Source organism: Urtica dioica, chromosome 7, assembly GCF_054948205.1.
Source record: "Urtica dioica subsp. dioica isolate 48M chromosome 7, U.dioica_male_clone48M_v1_H2, whole genome shotgun sequence".
NCBI lineage: Eukaryota > Viridiplantae > Streptophyta > Magnoliopsida > Rosales > Urticaceae > Urtica > Urtica dioica.
In genome coordinates, this window is record NC_142762.1 from 17,337,353 (window position 1) to 17,345,981 (window position 8,629).

Below are 8,629 nucleotides of genomic sequence, written 5' to 3' on the forward strand. Positions count from 1 at the left end.
CGGGACGCATGTAAGTCACGTAAAGGCGCTGCCTCAAACCCTAAAAATGGCCAAATTTGAGCCAAACAAATGTTCGCTAGCCTCAGGGCACGAGCACCAAAGACGCCGGCCTAAGCCGGCGCAACAGGGTTTGAGTAAAAGACGTCGGCCCAACCCAACGCAACAGCATTCGCTTGCTCCAGGGCACGAACCTAAAAGACGCCGGCCTAACCCGGCGCAACCGCATTCGCTTGCTCCAGGGCACGAACCCAAAAAGACGCCGGCCTAACCCGGCGCAACTGCGTTCGCTTGCTCCAGGGGACGAACCCAAAAGACGCCGGCCTAACCCGGGGCAATCTACGTTCAGTCGCTCCAGGGCACGAACGCCAAAAGATGCCGGCCTAACCCGGCGCAATCTACGTTCAGTCGCTCCAGGGCACGAACGCCAAAAGACGTCGGCACATCCGGGGCACCATATATGCTCGGTCGCTCAACAGCACGAGCTCAAAAGACGTCGGCTCGGCTGGCGCATCACATACGTTCAGTCGCTCCAGGGCACAAACGCCAAAGGCGTCGGCTCAGCCCGGCGCAACGTATATGCTCGGTCGCTCAACAGCACGAGCTCCAAAGACGTCGTCCTAACCCGACACGATCTACGTTCGCTTGCTCCAGGGCGCGAACAAAAAAGACGTCGGCCCAACCCGGCGCAACATGCACGTCCAGTCGCCAATGGCACGGACACAGAGCCCCTGAGAACTACTCGGTGCGACCTCTTCAATCGCCAAGTGGCACGAAGCGAAGTCACTGCGCCACAGCCGCATTAGGCACACTGAATCGTCAGCCTAACCCAACAGGCCGATATCACCGTTCAACACGGGTCAGCCAATCACCTAACTGGGCACAAACGCCCCCTCACCTCAATCGTTAAACGATGACACGTCGTAACGCTAAAATGAGCGGAGGACGAATCCCAGCTAGGGACGCAAAACCTGCCAAAACTATTGGTAAGGATACAAGCCCTTCGGGCCACGTTAGCCCACAAAGAAGGCATATGCAAGCGAAACTGCTCAAAAATGAGATAAGCATTCAACATGAAAGCAACAAAGTATCTCATAAATAAAAAGAGCCACTGCTCTAAATCCAATGAACACGTGCTGAATAAAAAAGTTCGTGGGAAATAAATGAAATCCTGAAGAAAGGAAAAGAAAGCAAAGCGCCAAACATATGCGCTACAAAGAAGCCACACGGCTCACGCAGCACCCTCATCTAGTAGGGGAAACAAGGTGTCGAAGAAGTCAAAAGTGACCCCCCGGGCCTCGTTCTCGGTCGCGGTCGCATCTCGACATTCCATCGCTCTGGAATGACGGGCCTCCTCGGTCCCTATGTCGTAGTCATCCTGCAAGTCGGACGCTCTTCGCTCCGCTTCAGCAAGGTGGGATGTGAGACGAGAATTCTCCTCCGCCAGAGAGTCACGCTCGCGCTCCGCTCGAACAAGCGCCGCTTCGCTCGAAGTGAGTTGGCGGTGCGACGTCTCCAGCAGCGGATCGGGCATCTAGCTATCTCCGGAGGTCGGTAACCTCAGTGTGAAAAATTTCCGCTGATCGGGACGCCACCTCGCAAGCTCGCCGTTCTTCGGTCAGCTCCCCCGCCATCTTGGCCACCGACATTTGGGTTCTGTCGCACTGATCCCGTGCGATTTGGAGTTCCACCTTTGCCTCACAAAGCTGGTCTCGAAGTGTCTCGGTCTCCGCCCCCGGGCGCGAACCTCGCTTGACCTGAGCCAGCCTAGCCCTCGTCCGAGCAAGCTCCTCCTGGGCTGCCCCCAAGTGCCGGATGAAGTCGTGCAAAATCCTGTCGCTCCGCACGGCCCTCACGTACACCTACGACGACAAAAAGCGAGGGTTAAAACTATACCTATGCTTACAACAGAATGAATAGAAATACTGACCCTCTGAGCGTCGGTAACCCCTGCCTAAAAGAAGGCAATGTCGCTCTTCGACACTACGCCCTTCCACCAGGACAGTGGGGACTCTTCGAGATGTCAGAAGCAGTCACCTTGAGCCTCTATCGCCTCCAGCTCCACCACCGAATTCACCCTCTTGGGTTCGGAACGCTCATCAGGAGGCGCCGATGTCGATACCCTCTTCAAAGAGGCGCGGGGCTCCGGTTCAACTAGACCAGCAGTCTCGACACGCTCTCCACTCGCCTTGCGGTCAGCGACCCTAGAGCGAATCTCCGCCATCGACTCAGGGTCCCGAGAAGCGGAAGCCAGTCTCCTAGCTCGCCTCTTTGCAGCTACACAAGGCAAAGCAGCAAAGGTCAGGTTCATGTCAACAGAAAATTTATAAAACCGTAAAATTACCTCGAGAAGTTGGAGCGACTGGCTGAGCCTCGGGACTCGGGGGCCTGCTTGCCCGGCGCGCCTCCTCGGTGCCCGGAGCAAAGGGCGGGAACCACCCGGTAAGCGCCATCAGCTCGGGAGAACGGAACCACTCGCCAGCCTTGCGGGCTTCCGACATCCCCGATATCTCTCTCACAAAGGGGAGCTCCGCTGCCCCCTCGTCCGCTGGGAAGTCGGCCAAACGACCAAAGCGAAGGGGCGCCTCACCAAAGGCGTCCGACGAGACCCACACCCACGCTCGACGGCTAGGCGGGTCACTGTCCTCGACCAACCTCACGTTTCCCCGGGCACGGGCCATGTGAAACCCCGGTTGCCCTGACGCCGGAAAGACAGCATCCAGATTGTGGAAGTCATCCACGATCATGGCACGTTGCGTCTAGCAATGCCACTCGATGAAGCATGTAGCCAACATGCGATAGAACGTCGGGCTCATTTGACACGCATGGACCCTAGTCGATGTAGCCTACAGGCGATAGAACGCCAGGCTCATTTGACACGCATGGACCCTAGTCGGGTCAGAATCTGCTGGACGATTGTCGGGAACAGGAGGCGCAACCCGCAAACAAGGCTCCCGATCGTCACGGCCGCATACCCGTCCCTTGGACGAGAGGGACTATCCTCGGGGGCACGTCTCAGTAGCCCCACCAAGGGAGGGATGTTATACGTCTCCCAGAGCGTGCTAAAGACTCGGGAAGTGAGCGTGCTCGCGACATCAATCCCCCTGCAGTCTAAGCCGACGGGGGCAATGGAGTCGCCTACTCCGTACATGCGAGTCCTTTCCAGACCTGATGTAGGTGTAGCCCGAAGACTCCGCGGACTCGAAAGCCGACCAGGCCGTCTCCAGCACTTTTCCGTTACGCTTCTCCTTTCCCCTCACGGGAGGAGCCTCCAAGTCCACTCCAGGGCCTTCTGAGCCCGACCCTAGGGGGTCGTCGGAGTAAATCTCATCCAAAAAAGATTCAGACGGCACCATCATAACCTCAGCACCCGAGGCATCTAAGTTTGACGCCCGGGGAAGCCCAGCACTCACCATCACTTCACCTCGCTGATTGAGCGAAGAGGCGTCAAAGGACGCCTCGCGACAAACCAGGTTGATCACCAGCCGCGACGAGCGCGAGTCCTTGGACCATTCATCCTCCCCTTCGTGGCCGCACCTGGTAGGTAGGCCACTCCCGGGCCCCGCCAGCTCGGCTACCGCCGCGGCGTCAGTCTCCAACTCTACGAGCCATTTGTCGGCCGCGCCAGAGTCCTCCTCGACAAAAATAAGAATCCCGTCGAGTTCCTCAAAGGGACCCTTGGCTGCCCCCTCCCAAAATCTCGGAGAGGGCAGGAAGAGTCAACATTGGGATCATCAACATGGGAAAAAAGCTCACTCCCCATTAAAAAAGGGTAAAAAAGTCGGATGCCCAGAGGGAAATTTCAAACTCAAAGGAATTTTCCAATTACACAAAAGGCTGCCAGGTGTGAATAGAGAGGGAGGGAGCTCTCCTATTTATAGGAGAGGAAGAAGCAAACCTTGCTCCTTTCCCCCCCCCCCCTGCGCGTGCGACACAAGGCCCGGCCCGCATGCCGGCCTCGCGCGCGCGCCAGTCCGCCGACGTCACGCCGCGCGCGGGCCTTGCTGCCCAGCCGCCCCGGTCCGACCCCCCAGGGTCCGGCCAACAAAAAAAAAGTGTGTGTGTGCGTTCACACACGACCAAAGGTAAAATGACCTCAACGCCCTCTCTTTTTCTAAAGTTCACGACTTGCGTCTCGCAAGCCGTAAACTTGGGGGGCTAATGTTACCGGTCGTTTTAGGGGTACCTGAAATTCAAAAACAATTCAAGGTCGGCCGGGCTTCGCCGGCCGGAAGGCCCAATGGGCCCCGTCCCACTAGGCCCGAGTGCCCTGACGCACCCACGGCCCGATGGGCCAGCGTGCGCGCCAGCCTACCCGCGCCCACGGGCCGCACGCACACCTGCGCTCCCGGACCAGTGGGCCTAAGCGCGCGCCGTAGCGCACCCGGCCCGCGCGCGCTCCAGGTTGTCCCGGCCGAGCGCTCCTGCTGCCTCGACCGGGCGCCCTTACTGCCCCGGCCGAGCGCTCCTGCTGCCTCGGCCGGAGGGTCCTGCTGCCCTGACCGAGCACCCATGCCGCCTCGGCTGGAGGCTCTTGCTCCCCTGGCCGAGAGCTCTGCTGCCTCGGCCGGGCACTCCTGCTGCCCGGCACCCCGCGGCCGATCAGGCCTCGCACCATGCGCGCCCCGCGCCAATCCAGACAGCGCGCCCCGCGCCTGCCAGGGCGTTAGGCCTCGCGCGCCCCGCTCCCGGCCACCCGGTGGGCCTTGAGGGGGCCGGCCCAAGGCCTCTTCCAAACGCTATAAATCATCCTGGTTCATTCCAACACTTCTCTCCCTCACTCGAGAACTCTCTCCTCTCCCATGCTCTTGTGACATTCCAAGAGCGGGCGCTCCTCCTCCCTCGGCTCAGAAATACAAGGACCCTCCTCCACGAGAGGGAGCGCGCTAGTCTTCTGCAACCCGAGCTTCTGCAGTACACACTGCTCTCCTGCTTCTTGGCCCTAGAGCTAGAACTCTGAGCTACAAGGCAAGCGACCGCTCTAAAGTCTTCACTAGAAGCTACGAGCCGGGTCCTACTCTAAACCCTCATATTCTTAAGCCTCCGAGCCCAAGATAGCCCCCAACATTCAAATTGAACTACGTTCTGACCTGATCCCGACTAAAGGGTACGTAGGCAGCCAACCTTTGGCACGGTCACACCCCCCAAAACACACCTCAGGGTCTGGAGGGTGCAGCTTGGTCTACGAGCTCCCATTTTTGGCCTGGGCGCGGTCACTTGGTCCGGCCTTGGATCGAACCGCCCGAGGTATTTAATCGTTGTTCATTTTTGTGCGACAACAGCTTAGGTGTGCCATGTAGGTGGCTTAGATGTGCCATGTAGGCATCTTACATTTGGCACGTAGGCATCTTAGATGCGCCACGTAGGCGTCTTGGGTGCGCCATGTAGGCGTCTTCGGCCTGCATCTCTTGGATGTCTTATGGCGCGCCATGGAGGCGTCTTTAGCCTGCATCTCTTGGATGTCTTATGGTGTGCTGCGTAAGCGTCTTTGGCATGCATCTCTTGGATGTCTTATGGCACGCCGCGTAGGCGTCTTAAGTGCACGCTTGTTCCCGTTTATGTTCGGGTGTTTTGTTTTGGTGGAGCGTACTTTCATAAGTATTTCGAGCGTACTTATTGTCACCTATGTCATTAGCCCCTCAAGTTTTTGGGTTTACAAGCGTTATCTTGATGACCAAAAAACTTTGATAAAGTGGATTTTGAAAGAAAAACCTCGAACTGTATTATTGCAAAAATTTGAAATCCTAAAACATTGGCTCGTAGGCCTTATTGAATGTTGGAAAGCAAAGCAATAAAATGGGGGAAGCGCTGGCTACTGGTCGTACTGTCTCAAGTGTTCCGCATTCCACAGGTGACGGATCGGCGTCTCGTTCGTGATGCCGATTCCCTCTTCAGTAGGGAACTTCACCAGTAGGTGGTATGTTGAAGTAATGGCCCTCAGTCGGTCTAGCGTGGGTCGCCCAATGATGATATTATATGGCGACTCCTGATCATCCACTAGGAATGGGCCCATGTGAACGACTTCAATGCCTCCGGGAGTTCCAAAGGTGACCGGTAGATCGATGATGCCTTCAGTCATGACTCTCTCCCCAGTGAACCCAAATAAGGGTGTTCGGGTCAGAGTTGGCCATAGCCCCCCGAGCTTCATGCGCTCTAGGGTGGTCTTGAAAATTATGTCGGTAGCACTTCCGTTGTCGATGAGATCCCTTTTCACCAGGTTATTAGCCACTTGGGCTTTGAGCACTATCGCGTCATTGTGCGGATGCACAACTCGCTTGGCCTCTTCGTTGGTGAAGTACATCGTCTCGTGAGGCACAGACAAAGGTTCTTCTTACGTAAGGTTGACGTACATAGGAGCGTCTTCTTGAGCCATGGACCATATGAATTTTTTCTGTTGTCGGGCTGAATCTCCATCTTGTGGACCACCCAGTATGGTGGTTACAACGTGGAGCTGTAGATTGGCGACAACAGTTGCTGTGGCTCGGTCGGCAGTAGCAGTTGCTCCTCCTCCTTTGCTAGACTGTGGTCTGCTTGAGGTGGGGCCCGAACGCTAATCATTCGAAACACGAACTCTTTTAGCTCACCCCGTTGGATCAGAACTTCAATTTGCCTTTTGAGATTGTGGCACTCGGAGGTCAGGTGACCGTATTCCTGATGGAACTCGCAATATCTAGACCGATCGCGAGTCGCGGGATCTCTTTTCATTGGAGCCGGGGCGATGAACTTGTCACGCGCTAAAGCCAGGATTTGATCCGGCGTCATGTTCAACGGTGTGAACGACGAGTAGCCCTTGAAGTCTTCCGCGAATCGCGGCTTCTGAGGCATCGGAGGTTGGCTATTAGAAGTTTGACCCCCTCTGTTTCGCCTTTTACGAGAGTTGCCTTGCTCATTTCTAGGTTCGTCTCGATGGTGAGAGCTTTAATTATTGCCCTTGCGGCTATCGAGGTAATCTTCAACTCCCATGAAGGTCTTGGCTCGAGTCATTAACTTAGCCATGGTAGAAGGGACACAGGCGACGACGGACTTGAGGAAGTCACTTGTGCGCAAGCCTTCAATGATGGCAGTGATTGCGTCTTTGTCGTCAAAGCGGTCGAACTTATTCGATTCTTCAGTGAATCGGGTGAGGTATCGTCTAAATGACTCGCCATTCTCTTGCCTGATTGACCATAGGTACATCTTGGTCTTCTTTTGGACCATAGATGTAGCGAAGCCGTCTAGAAACATGTCCTTCAGGTCTTTGAACGATGGGATGCTTCCCGACCTTAAGTTCTTGAACCACTCAAAGCCGAGTCCGGCGAGGGTAAGACTAAAAGCTTGGCACATGGCACCGGGAGTGACACCTGGCATCGTCATGCAGGTTTCATAATGCTGGATGTGGTAAGCGGGATCCGCTTTCCCATCATATGGGGCGAGGTTCGGGAGTTTGAAATTTCCCGTACATACCTTGGCAAATATATGAGCCGTGAAAGGCGAGGAATTCTCCTCAACGACCCCATAGGAACTTCCGCCTACTCTATGTTCTCGGAGATCTCGTACTTCATTATGAAGATTATGGATCATAGTGACCACATCGAGACTGGTAGACGGAGTAACTCCCTGCTCGAGAGGAGTCACCTGCCGCCTCTCATTAGACCATTGATCCGTAAGACGATTCCCGTTAGTTGGGGCTGTCGGGGGGATGTTTGGCAGAGATCTTAGTCACTCTCTTAGGTCATCGCCACGCTTGTTGCGTTGGGCAGTAAGATGATCCCTAAGATTCGGGCTTGCTTCACGGAGGTGCGGGCTTCGTCTAAGACGGCGCGCTCTTCGTGTGCCCTGACTTTCCGCAACATTTTCCCTTTGACCAAGTCGGTCATGGGTCGAACATCGGGAGCTCCCTTCTTGGGAGGCTGCAGGTGCCTTCCCCGTCTTGGGTGAAGGATCCGAACGACCGGCTTCATTCACAATGGAGAGTTCCCCGTCCTTTGTGAGAGAAGTCTCGATATCCTCCGAATCATCAGCACCCTCGTAATCTGGGTCGCGGTCGCGACTTCCCTCGTTGAGGTTCTCAGGATCCCCATTAGGAATCACCGGGTTATGCATAGGTTGTTTTGCAGCCAGTTGGCTGTTCTACCTCGCATTCTTCGCCTTTAGTTGGCGGATATTCTCCTCCAACTCCATGATACGGTCGTCCCTGCTATCTGGACATGGAGATAGTGAGCGGATCGAGCTCTCTTCAGGGAGCGACTCTTCGTCACCATGCGCTCGAGAGCGTAAGAAATATGTTTTGGTCCCTATAGCGTTATCGGGGTTGCTGGTGCCCTCAAAACGTATGGGTGGTTGACTACTCATCTTTTCTCGAGTTCGAGAAAGTCGAGTTTTCAGAAGAAAATAGGAAGATGGACAGAAGGGATTTCGGGCTTAACAGGTCGGGAAGTCCCCTCCTTCTCGCGCCAAAATGTTGTCGCACGAAAATGAACCACTATTAAAAGCTTTGGGATGTTTGACCCAAGGCCGGACCAAGTGGCCGCACCCGAGCCAAAGTTGTGAACTCGAAAGTCTCGAGCTGGGCTTTCCCCGATCAACACGCTTCTAAGAGGAGAGAAGGGGTGAATAGGGGGAGTGACTGTGCCTTTTTGTGTAGGCTGCCTAC